Raw genomic sequence first — 17,689 nt, forward strand, 5'->3', positions numbered from 1 at the left:
TCACAGACCTTGAGCTTTATCCCTATAACAGCTTCCCGACCCCTAGCCAATAATCAGAATTTGCCTTTCACCTTGGATCCATGCCAAGGGGCAGATTTATGAAGGCCTGGCGCCACGTTTACGCCGCCGTTGCGTGACGCAACGGCACGGAAACGTGGCGCATCCCTGCGCCCTATTTACAATGTGACGCATCTAGGAGATGCGTCACGTTGTACAGCACTGCGCCATGAGGAGGCGTTCCTGCGCAGGGGGGCGTTCCTGCGCAGGAACGCCTCCTGAAAGTGGCTGAGTGAAATCTATGAGATTTCACTCAGTCACTTTCAGGGCAATGCTGCGTCAAAACCCTGCGCCTGCTTGAAGCAGGCGTAAGGCTTGAGGCAGCATTGAAAGAATAGGCCCCCCCAGAGCATTGCTGGAGCTGCGTCGCGCTTGCGACGCAACTCCAGCAATGCGCCACATTTCCGGCACAGATGCGTCACGCATCTGTGCCATTTTTCCCCCATGGTGCGCCGCATCATAAATGCGGCGCACCATGGGTGTCGTAGCTGTGGCGCACTGTGGCGCATGTTAACTGGCGCATCCCTCGGGATGCGCCAGTTAACATAAATCTGCCCCCAAGTGTTTTGATAGGCACAATTAATTTTCTCATAAGACTACATTTTGCCAGAATTCCTGACCTTGTGGCAAACTTCTGAACTTATTTCAAGTGTTTTGAATAACATTTAGGACCGGGTTTGTATTACAGATCATGCCAGGCTATGTGGCAGTCTAGACACTTTTCATGCTAGACCGAATTCCCGAGAATCCCTGCTCGCTGCTGTGTCACCAGGCTCGTGGGCCAAGCATCACGTGTGTAGAATCAGCACCTCTTGGGTTCGAAGGTGCTTCCCTGGTCACCCCTGACGCAAGTTATCATAAGTGCGCTCTTTTATAGACTCTGCTCGCATCAATCCTGGATTGTTCGTTGCGGAAAGATATGTGGACATAGGTGTTTTGTTTACCTTTGAGTATTTTGTTTAAATTACCTCTTATGGCATAGTTCATGTCTTTTTATCCTCTATTTCCAGGGAGTTCCTATGACTATTTGAGTATTTTCTCAACATTGCCTTTTACAACATTGTCAAAGTTTTCATCTCCACAGAGTTTGTCTTTCTATATATGAAAGTTATGTGGATATTTTGCAGTCTGTATTCCCAAAAGCATTAGTCAATGAAGAACTTGAATGTTATTCTTGCTTGGTGGAGCACTGTACTGCTTTATACCACATTTTCATTAGCACTACTGTCTTCTGCGTGTCTTACACGTCCTGTGTGTTAATTAATCTAAATGCAGATTGCCTGTTGATTGGCTGTTATGTATGTATTCTGAATTCCTTTGTTTCCTAGTGCATGGTTTCCTCATTGGGACCCACTTTTCCTCTGAAGCCCTTTGTGATCCTGGGGAATTCTCTTTTGAAATTCTCCTTTCCTTTTGTCTCCTTTCTTACAAGTCATTATCAGACCCTTGAAAGTGGGTCATCACCAGCTACAGTCAGATTTTACCTTTATAATTCCCTGCATGACTAGCTCCCATCAAGGAGCTTACTGGAACCAGAAAAACAAATGCAATCTTTTGTGCTTGTGAATAGGTAAACTTCTGGTCTTTCAGGAAATTTGTAACCCATTCTGCCGTGAAGGTCTGAGCCTGGAGAACCTCTCCACGAGCTATGTAAGCTAGCTTATTGCAAGCCCAAAATGTCCAAGCAGTCCAAATCCTACCAGTGAAAAACCATGAAAAACTTCTCTCTTATGACTGGAGAAGCCACAGTGCCCTGGAACAGAGGAAGATGACATTGACTGTTACAAAAGCAGCAGACCTGTTAAAATTGTGAAAAGTATCCACTATCTACAGAAAGTCCAGATGGTACTGTGGACAAAAGAAGGTGGTGTTCTGGGAGTTTAATCATAATAAGCAGTTAGAACTGACCATTTTGCTGTGCACCTGAACTGACTTGTGGAGCCCCAGCAGGTGGCTTGCAACTGTTGAATGATGTCTTAGGACCAGTCCTGAAAATATGAATACTTTTACTGAATGTACTTTGCATAAGTCTGTCTTTCTCCAGATAATTTGGATGGAACTCTACATCCCAGATATGGAAACAAATTTTCTGCTGTACCTTCTGGTAATTTCCACATTTTCGTTTCTGAAACTGACTCCCTCCAATGGACACTACAATTAATTCTGCTTTTATTCTTCATTTCTACAACAGATGTCCTAAATGTCTGCGTCTTTTTACTCAGTACATTGTTTCCTGTTTATCTAACTTGGGCCCTCATTAGGATTGCTTTTTTTTCTGCCTCCTCCGGGCTGGCGGAAGTGTCCGCCGGCCCGGAGGATGCGGAAAAACCACTGCAGAGACTTCAAAGACCCCCCGCCAGATTAGGATGGCTGGGGGGTCAGGAAGACCGTCCGCCACTTTTCCGCCGCGGTCGCCTTACGACTGCGGCGGAAAAGCTCTAATATGGAGGCGGTGTCTAACAGACACCGCCAGCCATATTAGGATGGGGGAACACTGATGCCTTTCCCCGGCGGCTTCTCCGCCATGGACAAGCATACAGAGATATCTTTGGGGGCCCGTTGCGGCCCGCCAGGGTGACGGGGGTGGGGGGTGCACATGGGGGGTACCTATGGTACCTCCCCGCATTTGCGTGCACGAAGCAGCAGACACCGCGTGGTGCCTGCCGCTTTGTGCATGCAAATGCGATGCATGCATATTTAACCTTGTGGCGGGTGCAATGTTAAATATTGAGGATGTGACCGCCAGGGTGGCGGTCACATCCTAATCTGCACGGTGGGACCGCCGCAGCCCCTGCGGACGGTCCCTCCTACTCTGGGGTGGCGGACGGATGCAGCTCCGTCCGCCATCCTAATGAGCAGCTTGGTTTGGACATTTTTCATCCTTGATTTTCTTAACTCTCATCTACATTTACTGCAATGTACCACATCACATAAATCACTATACTGTATGTTTGCTGCTTTGAGTCCAGCTTTCATGGAAAGGAAAACGCTAAAGTTTCTTATAGAAACTAGAATACCTTTTGGAGTCAATCTTTTTAGACCTACTGGGAATTTATTTAGACCTTGGGAGCGGCCCACCATAAATCCTTCTCAGAAGGCCCTCCTGCCTGGTGGGTATCTCTGTGTTGTGAGGAGAGGGACCACTGCTGAGACAGCATTTTAAGTTTGCCAAGTGGGCACCATTTTTAAAGAGACCTCTCAGAAAATGACTTCTCTATCCAACAAAGAAATATCCTGACCCACAAGAAGCTTTCTCTCTGTGAAAAGGGGACATTCTACTTTCTCCCTTGCATTATGGACACAGGCAAGGAAATGATGTTTATTTTCGTGCCCTCAGTAGGGTGGGATGACAGTCACTATGACCTGGCCATCCCTTGGAGGACAGACCACCAGTACAAAGCACTACTATGGTGTAATAATTGTGCTTCTGCTGATTTGCATAGAGCATGTGATCTGCTAGTTTAGTTAGGCAGGAGAACAGCTGATTTATAGCTGAACGACAGATCATTCACTTTATGGCCTTGCTTCCACTACTCTGTATTATTTCCTATCACTATATATCTCTTATGATAACTTGCTCCTAGCTGCTCAGCCTGCGTGAGTCTACTGAGTGGAATGTTTGGTGTGGGGGCTATGTGTGGATTGCTTGGGTGACTGGAGCAGAATGACAGTTGGATGGATGGGGCTGAGCAGCTAGCAGGCTGCTCTCGGTAGGACTGTTGATGGATACTTAGGACTACTGATATACCTATTGATGAAAATTTATACTTGTTTATCTGCCATTGAAATAAACCCACATTGCCTTCATCGCACCAGAGTTGTCCTGATTACAACATACTCCAAACTGTAAATGAGGTCCTTATTCATAGGTCATGTTCAACATTGTGGTCTATCTCTCTCAAACACATACCATAACAAGAATCCTTATTTGGTATTTCCGCTCCAGAGCTGTTTCCCACGTTCATCACTTCATACATCAAATGAATCATTTCCAATGAAAAATGCCCACTTTTATTTAAAAGGTTGTATCTTACCTTTTGCAGTAACAACGTAGTTGGGCCTCTGCGATAGAACCTTCATTCATCCAGTGTTACTTGCACCTGTTGCTTTGAGAGAATGTTGATGTTTGAAAGGAGGAACTAGTGAGAAAGATGGAGGAGCTGGAGGAAGGAGGCTGCAGTCAATACACATTGCTCACAATAGAGACTATTCACTGTCAACTACCCGCGAGACCTAGCTTTATTACATAGGACTTTTGGTAGCATCTTTTCCAAACTGTGCAAGAATGCCATAAAAACTATTCATGGATAGTTTATGTGCTGTAAGGGCCCCTTTCTAGTACCAAACCTATGCTTCAGAGAACCAACACCCCCTACACAATGGCATAAGGTTGTGTGCATTGGCACATAGAAGCCAAAAATGTGCCAGTGCTAAGGAGATTAAAAATGTGCCATGTCTTAAGGGAAACCTTCCAGCATAAAATATATTCTAGACTCTCGCACACACCCTTGCACTGTGGAGCAAATGTGTGTGTGTGCACAGTGTAAGGCACCAAAAGTCTGCACTGGCGCTAGAGAGAGAGAGGAGAAGAGCGCCTTATCTCTGTAGATTTGGCACTCACCTGCTCGCACCCTGTCACACAACACAGTGCAGCATGTGTGGCTGCTGCGTCGGGGGGCTCTTTAGTAAATCTACCCCTGAATGTTTTAAGGACAATCCCAATATTGTGTCAAGGCCGCTTTGATCTTTCTTTTAAGCAAACCACACTGGGGCTGATCAGTATTCAGTGCTCTCTTCTGTTCGCATTTTTGGCAATGACTCCCTTTCTGGCTCCAAGGCACATTAGTATTGGCATAGGAACTCTCTCTAAAGAACCCCTTTGGCAGCATTGCACTTTCATCAACTTGAAATATATACATCACTCTGCATAATGCGGCCGCTGAATGCCTTTATTTCAGAGAGGCTTTTGCTCATTTATGATTCAAACCACAGGGCCCACGCCTCGGGGGTCACACGTGTCTACGCAAACTCCGGCACGCTTCCACTGATAGATGCCAGAACATTCATTTGAACAATTACGTCCTCATGTTTTAAAGGGCGCTCCTGTTACAGCCACGCAGTAGCGTTTTACTGTTCCGGATATAAAACCGGAGAGAGGGTCTGTGCCGGACGAGGCACACTTTAAAGGACTGTCCACCATAGCTTCCAGCTGGCCCAATGGAACGTAGAACGGGTGATGTCACAGATGATGGCTGTCCGAGCTAAGAGCCGCGCGCAGCTCCCTGGAACATGAGCACTTACCAGTGATATACGACTGTCTGGGAAATTGTAATCAACAAATGGAATATGATAATTTGGACAAGGTCACGCTGGAGTCTGCCTAATGCATTTAAACAAGCAGGCTGAAAGTAAAGGAATAAAGGTATAAAATTGGAGTAAAGACAAAGCGAAGCTAAAACGCGCGTTTGGTTTCAATTAAAACCAATATATTTGTCAGCCATTTTTATGCTAAAATGTTCATTAAAAATAATATTTTTTTCCTGCGTGCCACTATGATAATATTCTGTGACATGGCCTTGTCGCAGGCAAAGCAATCAGCCTTAATGATATTCAGAAACACAGATTTTCAGAAAAACGTTGTTTGAATCCGAAATAATAATAACAACACATATCAATATGTATCATCATCATTATTATTATTATTATTATTATTATTATTATTATTATTATTATTATTATTATTATTATTATTATTATTATTATTTATCATTAATATTATAAAAATAACAGCACCAACGTCGTTTTTATTATTATTATTATTCCTATAATTATTAGTGTTTGGGGAATGCGAATATTACCACTTTTGTTATGACAATGACTATGATTAATGATAATAAGCCACTACTACTGACACTACTTCTACTACTACTGCTACTACTACTACTATTGCTACTACTACTACTACTACTACCACCACTTCTACTACTGCTACTACTTCAAATGAGAATAATTTTAATAACAACATTATAAACATCAGCAATAGTAAAGAGCCAGTCGCACCAGAGGTTCATGTTGGTAGTTGTTGCAGGCAGCACAGCTTAGGTGCAAACTGACTGATTTGCAAGTGCGAGGAGCCCAAACTTCAGGATTTTCACCTTTTACTTTCAGGAGGAGCTCCCCCTGATTCCAGCCAAGAGTTCTGGACCTGCGGGTCCCCTTTTGGTGATCAGGACGTACTCCAGCAGAGTCAGGTCCAGTTGCAGCTGGTCAACTGAGGAGATGCAAGGAGCACTCTGGTAGCTTGTTGTCTCCTTGTAGATCACAGAGAAGGGCAGCTGGCTGACCACTGGAGTCACTCAGGGTAGGATGGGATCAAGGCAATAAGGTCCAATCTTCCTTCTTCAACCCACAAGCAGGAGGGAAGTCCTTCTGGAAGAACGGCAGTCATTCTTCTGAATCTTCCACAGATCCAGAAGCGTTCTGTTGAGTGGTTCTTTTTATACCTGACGCTAGGTTTTGTGTGGGGGGAATTTTCTGACCTCCCCCCCCCTCCCAAAAAGAAGGTTCTGGTCAGTTCTTCCACTTTCACTGGTCCTTGCTCAAAACGGTCAATGAGGACAAAGGCAAGAGAGCCTTGGTGTCAGATTTCGTTGTGTGTGTTGTGGGCAAGGTCCTTTGAAATGTAATCAAAGTAGTGTACATTTCCTCCCCAGCCATTCTGCCATGAAAAACCCTCTCCCAGCTCCCGAGGTCCTATTGTTCACTGTCTGGTGTGGGGTAGTTCCTATAAAACCTATACAGGATCGGCCCGTTTGGACAGCATACACTGCAGGATTGGTGTCAGGTTGACTCTGAACACCCCCACTGGGTATGTTGGCCATTTGTACCAACTAGCTCACAGTGCCACTAGAATCTCCTCTTACCAATGGGAGAACAATTCTTGGCAACCATCGAACATGACAACCCTGATCCCTCAGGACGATGGAAACAATATACCACTTTTCGCTCAGTCACTCAGGCTTACTTAGTCTGTCTCAGAGAGATACACAGAATAAACAGGCTGGGTGTTTTCAATAAGTATTTATTGAACAGCTGTTATTCTGGTGTAGAATAGATAAGCTACAAAAACCGTTAGACAGTAAAAGATATAAATGATTAGCAGTACTATAAAAGTAAACGGATGGTAAAGCTCTGCCATCTTGCAGTAATCATGAATACATACAAGTACATAAAATACATGATAAATAGATGCATACTCCTATGATGCCTCCCTAACTAGATGTACCTGGGTGAACCTAGCATGTGTGTAGGTGTTAATTCAAGAATCCCTTTAGGATTTAGTCAATCCCATTACCTGAAGTGAGAGACTGTGGGACCCCGTCCTGGTCTCGTGTTGGACACCCTGCGAGGGATGTTCGACCACTGCGAGCCGGAGTGTCTGCATGAAGGAACCTCAGCTAATCTGTTCAGTGTGTCGGCCGGTAAGTTTTGGTCTCCTCTCTCCTATCTTAGCAAGATGTGATGTATATATACGCCGACGTCTCCCCAGGTGTTCTACCTCGCTTTAATACTGTGTAGGCCTAAGGAGGACGTTGGGCATGAACTTTTTACATTGATATTGTACAGGAGATGGTCGTCCTGCTGTGCTTCCAAGAATCCTCATGCATAAAGTATTAGCACTGAATGCAGTGTCCTATACAAGTAAAAGGTCAGTCTCTGTAAACCGTGACAAGTGTAACGTAGGTAAGAATATAGGTGAAGGTTAATGAAGTTACCGGGGCCTATTTTATGGTACCTATATGGAAAATAACACTGGGCCCACTACACATTCTTGATGGGGGAACCATTAACAGTCCCGGGCAGCTGAAAACTCATAGAAAGGCCTCAGAAACTTTGTGAAAGAGAGTGCCAGATTTCTAAAAGTAGCATTTTCAAAATATTATCCTAAAATCCAACTTCAGTTTTAAAGAGAATTTTAAATCACTATTTATTTCAGTGTAAACATATTTCTTTATTTGCTACCAATCTGAAGTTAGCACTTATTAATTAAAATAAGGAAACCCAGTGTTAGCCTTTAGGAGATACTGGCCTCACAACTGTGAAAATGACTTTAGAAGTTTTTAACTGTTAGTATGTGTAAAACTTAACCCCACATATCCTACACTTTAAATACCATGCACCCTGCTCTATGAGCCTTTAGAGCCTACCATAGGGCTGACTCATAAGTATTACAAAGGACGGTTCAGACATGGCAAAAGGTTTATTTCTGAGCAATGGAGGTTGTATAGACTTCACATATGAGATAGTATTCGCTTTTACATCAATAAAGCTCACAGCCTCAGCTCTGCAAAACATTGAAATCCTGCTTGTTCTTACTTTTTTGCATGGTTACTAGGCCTGGGCATAGTTCGTGGAGTTTTGCTACGTGGAACTACGCGAAGTTACGAAAAAACTCTGCGAAGTTCCGCGAGTGGAGGAGTGCAGTGTGAACTGCAGTTTGTGCTGGTATTCCTGCCGCTCGGGTAGAAATTGCACCCGAGCGGCAGCTCGCGTTTTGGAACTTACCGTTCACAATCCCGAACTTACCATTCGCAGTCGCAAGGGGGAAAAAATCTCAGCTACACATCTCGAAACAGAGTTTTCTGCACTCCACGAGCTCCATGGAGCGCAGAGTGCAGAAACCCCTGCAAACTCCGCAAACAGAGCGAGGTTCACTGCCCGGGCCTAATGGTTACCCCTCTTTTTTTCGATTTTGTTTTCTCATTTTTGGACTCTGCACATTGGGGTGCTACTGTCCAGTGCCTTTATATGTGCCCTGTCCCTTAAAACATGCAGACATTGGCTAATCCCTGATTGGCTAATTTAACTCTCCCATAAACTGCACCTGTGGCATGGAAAGTTCAATGTCATGTGTGGACTGCAGTACTTATTGTGCCATCCACTAGTGTAGCAAAGGAAAACTTGGCTTTAGGCTTATCATTGTAGCTTGGTTGCTGCAGTATAAAACCTGCAATGCAACATGTTAAAATAACCCATTTAACAAGGGAAAAATCTCCCTTTTAAATATTAGTATGACATCCCTGTGGAAGCTTTGTAGCCTACATGGTAGGGCACATGGCTTTTCAAAGTGGAACATGTAGAAAATTAATGTGTCTATGCCCCTAATATGGCAAGACCCTAAAATCTAATTTCACTGTGCTAGACATAAGTGTCTTATCTAGAAAGGCAGAGTGCAGATTAAAATACTAATACTGCTAGCTTGGGAATAGGACAAGCTAGAAAAATATTTAACCCACGATTTTAATAGTTATTGCAACTCCAATTCAATGGTGAAGTCAGATGTGTAATAAATATTTTGGAAAACTAACTTTTCAAAAGCTACTCTTTACCTGCCTGAACTGTTAGAAAGGTAGTTAGCATAAGCCTCTGTCATCTCCTAGTCTGTGTTCTAGCCCAGAATTAGGTTTGAAAGAAGTGTGAAATGCATCCAATGGGTTAAAAAAGAAAATGCTGAATTTACTGGGCATACATTAATGCTTTGAACTCCACAGAATATTCAGAGTGGGGCCTGTCAACATCCTGTTGAGACCACCCAGTCAAATCCTGCTTGTTTATGATCACCCTCAGAAAGCTGGCTCGTGAAAGGAGGGACCAGCTTGAGACACATAAAAACCTAAACCAGATATGAATTCTACTTTGGACCAAAATAGAGAAAAATATAAATTATATAGCAATTTAAATAAAAGTATCACTATTAAAGAGGCAATAAGAAAGGATAACCCACAGCACAAGGAAGGATTGAAAGACAAGTTCATAAGATTAGAAAGATTAAGGCGCAACAAAATGTGTAAATGGTGGGAGGGAGCCACACTCAAGCAAAATGTTAAGCTCAATAGGATCCCGAGAGGATTAAGAACACATATTTTCCTCACATATAATGACTTAGACGAAGACTTACTACTAGCTTGGGAAAAGGAATTGACATCAAACTCAAACAATCTAATGGGCATTCTTATCAGAAATCCAGAAAGGAAAGTAGTGAAACTACAAGCAGAGATTATTACACTAGAATCTGACATCAAAGATCTCAATCTTGTGTAGGTGACTGAAAACAACTACATGATCCTAAAAGAAGTGCTAGTGAAACACCGGACAGAGATTAAACAACCTAACGTCAAAAAATTAAAATGAGCTGAGATAGATTAAAACAATGGTAGAATCTTACATTCTCTAAGAAATATGACCATCTTAATTCAAAAGGATATAAAAGACAGAGCAGGCGAATTCACATCAATAAGTTCAGGTTGCCCACATCTCTAAATACCTCAGTAACATGTGAGAGTGAATCAGAAGTAGGGGAGGGCACATCACGACAGAATATGACTGAGAATATTTTTTTTAAGGGAAGTACAGAGATTCAAGAAAGGGAACTGTAGTCAGATAAGCCACACAGACAATACAACAAAACCCAGAGGGGGAAAGAGGGAGTGTCCCAGAAAGAAAGAAGAGGCATCAAAATGAGATCTTGGGGAATAGAGGATGTCTCAGTGATCAATGTGGCTAACAAGTCTCTAAACAAATATATGATTTCACTTTTAACGATGGGAATGGGTTTTTGTCCTAATCAAAGGGGGGATGTTTGCAAAATAAAAATAGGTCTGTTTAGTTTTATCAGATGTCTAAGAATCAAGAAATATTTTAAGCTAAACCCCCAAGGTAATAAAGTCTCTGATGCATTGTAAACTGATTTCATGTCTAGTGCTCTTTACATACAGGATATATATGATGCCAAAACCCTGTTATCTATTACGGACTATGAAGGTGATCCTATCACTATCACTAGGATATTAGATGAACTAAACCTACAAATTAATTTAAACATTACAAGTGGTCTCAAGGAAAAATCTAAGTGGGCTCCCAACTTACAATCAGGGAACAATATAGAAATGTTTTATAAATTGATTTGGGGGAGATTTGGACAAATGCACTCAAAAACAAAAAACACACCAAATCAGGGAGGACAATGTTACCAAGGGGGAACGCGAGGCTCTGAGACTGACGGAAAAGGCTGTCACTATTCGTAAGGTTGACAAAGGGGCAAATATTGTGATAATAAATAGTAAAGACTATGATCAGGATATTCTTTCCCAAATGAATGACCCTGTGTGCTACTAAAGTGTAAGAAATAATCCAATATGGACCCTAACAAGTGAGATCAATAAATCCTTGAAGCAGTGGGACGACAGTTGTCTCCTAACAAATGACAAATATACATATCTGAGGGTGGAGTGCCCCAAATACCCCTGCTTGTATACTCACTCCAAAATCCACAAGGATCTCCTGTTCCCTCCAGAGAGACCTATAGTTTCTAGCATTGTCGGTCCTATTGAAAGACTTTCTGAATATGTGGATTTCTTTTACAGCCCTTCGTGTCCATCCTTTCCATCCCATAAAAGGGACACCAAACATATCCTTATTTTGTTGACGGACATCAATTGGGAATCTACCATGACATTAGTAACATTAGATGTTACAGCCCTATACACTAGTATAAAGCATTATTTGGGAATTTTGGTGCTAAGACATTCACTGAATACCAGATCCACAAGTCTTTATGCACATACAGAGATGCTTTCGGACATGATTAAACTGATTCTACACAATGTGTTTTTATTTAAAGACAACTAGTACAAATACAGTGCGTGGCCATGGACTCCAGGTTTTCTCCTTCCTGTACAAACCTTTTCATGGGGTGACTGGAGGAGAAGAGGTTCTGGGGCCTGGAAGGAACACTATGCAATGACTACAATTTATATTGGGGTCACTACATCGATTTGGACAGGCTTGATTGATAAATTACATCAAGTTTGTGATCACCATAATAGTACTCAGACTAACATGAAATTCACCTATCAGTATAATAAGGGGAAAATATTATCTCTAGATGTGGAATTTTACATAAAAGACAGTGGGATCTATAGCAGGCTGTATCGTAACCCCACTTGCGTGTAATGCAATTCTACACGCATAAAGTGTACACCCCAAATACCAAATTCAGGCTATACCATATGGAGAACTTAGACGAGCCAGACGTAATTGCAGTGATGACCTAGAATTTCGGGAATGTATACAAGACATACATTCTAGATTGGTCAGAAGGGGGTATGATACACAAACTCTGTCCAGAGCAGGGAACAGTATTACCAAAATAGACAGACGAGATACCCTGAAGACACAGTTCGAAAAAAATCAGGGAAATCAGATGCGATTTTCCTCATTACTGATTATACAAAGCTATCAAACAGATTGACACAGAGAATGAAAAATCATTGAGATATCCTCCAGGCAGACAAGACATGGGAGGAATTTATCCCAATAAGGCTGACTGTCACTTTCCACAGGGGTGGATCCCTGAGTAATTTATTGAGACCCAGTTGCCCACCAATAGAAACAAAGGAACACTCCAGGAAGGCTTACACATTAGGTTTTCACAAATGTGGACACTGCGAAATGTGTAAATGGTAAAAAGAAAGAATTTGAGGGATTGATGAACAGAAGATTTGAAAAACGTTCAAACGTAAACTGCAACACAAAATATGTGGTGTTTGTCATAGAATGCGAATGTAGATGTAAATATGTAGGCAGCACTATCAGATCATTGAAGGACAGAGTAAGTGAGAGCTGTAAAACAAATGAAACCATATATCACATAACCGCACACATTACAGACTGTGAGGTTTAAGACAAACACAGTACATTTTGAATTTATGACATTGATCAACAGAGAATTGACTCTACAAAGGAGAGAGGCAATGTGGATTTTATGCTTGAGAAAAGCAGAAACAGGCCTTAAAACAAACCATGTACTTCAATATTTACTAGGAGATTGAAGAAAACTGAATCTTGATGTATGGTTATGATAATAAACTCACACATTTCCATACACAATATGAACTGTAAATCATATTGATACTGTACTCAAAATATATATGCAATTGAGATTGATTTTGTAATGGTTACAACCATAGACTAGAAATGTGGAGAAAGAGCAATACATTTTCTGAACATGACACTGTAAAACCTTTTACTGACACTGTTTTCTAGGTTGTTTCTAGAAAAAACAAGGGGGGCCCTAAAGGTGGCTGTGGACCAAGGGTATGAATCAATTATTTTAGAAGAACAACGGTCCAAAGCAATTCCAAAGATGTGAAGCAGTAATATACAGACCATAGTAGGCTGCTATAGATTTATCCAAGCCCAGCCGGACAAGAAGTTTATTTTTAGAATAAACATTGAATTTGTAACATCTCAATACATGAGCAACGTTTCAAAATTGTAGGGCACAATCCTGTGCCATACTCAGAACAAAAAGAGCACAGTGGAGAGATAGAGGGTAGCTTGGTGAGAGAAGAAGAAATATACACAGGCAAAAAGAAAGTGAGCTAACTGGACACTTTTTAGATCAGTGTTACAAGTGTTTTCCAGAATAGTACATACAGAAAGTAATACAAATTGGTTTCACTGTATGACTACTTTAAAAAGGTCGATGTTTCGATCCCGTGCTCTAAAATACATTGGGATCATCAACAGGACTGTACAAATTTATTATGCCTGGATGAAACAAAGATACACCTCGCTGGTATGGGTTACAACTTTACGAGGGTACGGGTCCACTGCGGGTGGTGAGAGCTCGCTCAGGGCTCAAGACGTCGGTGTGGTTACCATCTTGCGCACACGGCGAGGTTTTACGGGATGATGGGCGAAGGGTTGCACAAGTAGCAGCTAGGATTAAGTAATCCCGGGTCGAAACTGGCGGTCCTTAAGATTAGTTGGATCCGCAAAAAGGAGGAACAATATCCGGTGATACCGTGCAGGCAATCCCTGGCAGCCACTGGGTTGTTGCTGCGATACGGTATTGCAGCAACAACCCGGGGATGTATAATTTTATGAAGAATCGGTTCTAATCTTAGGGAAGGACCTTCGCATATATTTTGCAGTGAGGGTTTGCTAAGAAAATAGGACAATAGTTTTTTAGAGTTGGAAGGATCTTTCCCTTCCGTGGGAATGACTATTATTTTTGGTTCAGCTGTAGTTCCTTAAAAGGCGCCAAAGGAGAAGTGGGTGTACAGATCCTCCAAGGGGGCGACCAAGCACGTTTTCCAAGTTTGGTAGAATGAGGCTAGGAAACCATCTGGGCCTGGGGCTTTCGGAGGTTTGAGTTTTTGATTGCATGTAAAATTTTGTTTCGAGAAATTGGGGCTTCTAGGGAAAGTTTGACGTCCCCATCTATTTTTTGATGTCTTTGTCTTTGTTGGATGGTATGCTGAGTGCATTTGTAATAAATGGTAGCCAGGGTTTCCTGTATTTTTGTTTTAAATAGGAGGCTAGTATTCTGCCTACTTTGTTTCGTCTGCAGACTTTATTACCTTTTGTTAGACCTGTCTGCCCTTTGAGGAGCTCTTCTGTTAATTATTTATTTTGTCCCCTTTTTGCCCCTCAAAACCTTTTCAATCTTTTTGTGTCCACTGCATTTTTTGTGGTGTTGGCAGGGGTTAGATGCTCTTTTGCCCTCATAGTTTTTTTACCTGAGGCCTAGGTGCCTTTTCTGACTAGAGAGTATGGGACCCACAAAATGGACGCCCTTAACTGCCATAACGGTCATCCCTAGACAGGACCCATAGACTAGAATAGGGACCTTCCAGAACCTTCTGGTCCCTTCGAGGCCAACCTATAAAAGGTCACAGGCAGTGCAGCCATTTTGTCTTACCAGAGAGAGTCAGCTGGAGTACAGGCTGTAGCATAAGGTGGGGGTAGAATATCCAGAGGGTTGATCTCCCTGTGTAGGGACGCTTCCTTACTGCTTCACCACCCCTCTCCCCTTATAGTTACTGACCTGACCCTGCTAAGTGGTATTCCTTAAGACCCTGGGCACCTGACCCGGTCCTAAGCCGAGAAGTGAGGGTTTGGACGTGTTGAGGGAGACTGAAATAGTGGAGAACTCAGTAGATTGCCCAGCAGGGAAGCCCTCACTAGATTCTGAAAGTGTCATACCAGGAAGGAGGAATGTTTGAGACTGAGGAGTTAACTCCTGTGACCTCCCCTTCTCAGTCCACCGCGTGAGCTGGGGAACTAACTGCCCCCCCAACTTTCCAACCGGACCCCCCCCTCTTGTACCTGTGGTAACGGACTGCCTTAATGAGAGTAGCGGCACGCCAGGAGGGAAGGTAGGGTCCGAGTGTCTGGGACAGGGCTCACAGATGGTGTGGCCGAGTGGAAGAGACAGCCTTGTTCTTCCCTGAGCCGGTGAGGACGATCGGGGGCTTGTGAAGGAGAAGCTCTCCCTAATCTGGGCAGGCCCGGTGGAGCGAACGCTGGTCTTGGAGCGAGGGCGGAGCTAGAGAGGAGGAGTAGCCGTAGCTGAGCGGGCTCGGTCGTGGAGCCGCTAGTCTCTTGCGCCTGCTCAGTCAGGCTGCTTCCCTCAAGGAAGGCGGAGTCAGCATCTGAGGAGGAAACGGGCGTGAGGCGAGCATCGGCTCCCTTCAGCCTGTGTGGCCCCTTTACCCCGCGCCAGCTCTGTCAACGAGTGGCTGGTCCGACGGGTGAGGCGAGTCAAGCAGCGAACAGATTCTCGCCGAGACCCCTGGTGTGGTCTTCCCCTCCCCCGGCGATCCGAGACTTTGGCCCCGAGGGCCCATCTCTGAGAAGTAAGGAGTGTGTGTTGGGGGAAGTTAAAGATTGGAGTACTTCCGATCGAAGGGCTGAGGAGCGGTTCCTAACTATTGGCCTCACTAAGAGTGGATTAGACCAGCCAGAAGCCTTCAAGACTTCCACAAGTGACCCGATCACACCAATGCTGATTTTGAATGCTGCTTAGTGTTGTGTTGATAAATAATTCACTTTGTTGCAGGTCTAGAGGAGAGCTTTCACAGAACAGTAAAGTGGGGGTTTATAGCCATTCTTCCTTGGTGCTGCAGGGGGGATAATCGGTATCAACCTTTCTTGGAGGTCCAAAGATTACCTGAGCTTACAAAGTGGCCAGACACTGCTTTCTGAGAGCCTGTGTATTGAACCCTAATGCTTGTAAATTGAGTTGTGAGAACTCATCTCCAACATTTAGTAATTTGTAGAAACAATGTTGAAACGTGTATTTCTGTACTGACAAAGGTTATATAGTGAAAAGAGAGCAAAGTATTATTTTTATAAAGCAGCACGTATTTTTCCACAAATTTTGGTGTAGTGTCGTTTTTGTGTGGAAGTACATTGAGTTACTGCTGGGTGGAGCGCAAACTTTACACTTGTGCTTCTAGGAACTGACTGTCTTACCTTAGGCCGGGCTACCCTATGTGACTTGGTAACACTAGGTCCAACATGTTTGGTGTCTAGCTGTGGGATGAGAACTGTGGTCGCGACTACTCTGCAGTAACTAAGTGTAATCCACTGACCTACACCCGGAGTTATCTCCTGGCGGACTTCCTAATTTCTACTTTTGTTTTTTCTAAATTCATTCCTGGTGGTGGGTGGAGGTAGCTTCAAGTTGTCCCTTGTGAATCTATTCTTTTTGTGTGCTTGTCCCTACATTGCTTTTCAGCAAAATGGAATTTGCTTTGGAAGAACTGGACACTTATTCTGTAGCCCAGTTTAAGGACGTTTGTCAAAAGATGGGAGTGTTTTTTAAGCGTGGTGCCAAGAAGGGGGAACTCCAGACCAGTTTAAGGGCTTGGGTGGCAGCACATGGAGAAGGAAAAGAGGAGGAAGAGGGGACGGACCGGGACACAGTCATCGGGGCAGAGGGATTGTTCCATCCAGAGATGGGAAACCTACTTCCAGGACCAATGACCTACTCGAGGAGGGGCAGTAGTGTCTCCGGGGGAAGCTTGACCGAAGCTGAACTAACAGACAGGAGGGAGAAAAGGCAACTGAAGTGGGAGTTAGCCAGGTTAGAACAGGAGAGGGAGGAACAGAGGATGGCTCATGAGCTTAAATTAAGAGAGCTAGAACTCAAGGCCCTACAATTAGGACCCTCCACTTCTCCGAATGGTGGCAGCGAAACCAGAGAACCAACCAGGGAATCCAGACCCTACCTACCCAAAGACAGAGTTGCCAGCTATAGCCAAGGGGATGACATAGCCAAATGGCTGGCTGCCAATGAGGTCTCCTTAAGAGCCCATGAGATCTAGGAGAAACACTGTGGGGGTGGTTTATATAAGTATATGCCTCCCACTGGTCGGGACACATTATTGGCCCTAGAACAGGAGGAGCAGACTCACTACCCCACCATGAAGGTAGCGTTAATCAAAAAGTTTGGGCTAACCCCGGAAAAGTATCGCCAAAAGTTCAAGGGGAGCCACAAGTTAAGCACCCAAAACTGGGTGGATTTCCTGGACTATGCGAGGAAGGCATTGGAGGGCTGGGTACAGGGCAGCGAGGTGAAGGACTATGAGGGGTTATATGACCATTTTATTAAGGAGCATTTACTCGAGAAATGTTTTCCCAAGCTGCGTCAACACCTGGTGGACAGCAAGCTGACCAACCCCCGGAAGCTTGCAGAGGAGGCGGACATCTGGGCAAGTACCCGGGTGTCCTCAAAGGGGACTGGAGGGGATTCCCAAAGGGCCGGACAGGGCACCCCTCA

The sequence above is a fragment of the Lissotriton vulgaris genome, chromosome 10 (assembly GCF_964263255.1).
Source record: "Lissotriton vulgaris chromosome 10, aLisVul1.2, whole genome shotgun sequence".
NCBI classification, from domain to species: domain Eukaryota; kingdom Metazoa; phylum Chordata; class Amphibia; order Caudata; family Salamandridae; genus Lissotriton; species Lissotriton vulgaris.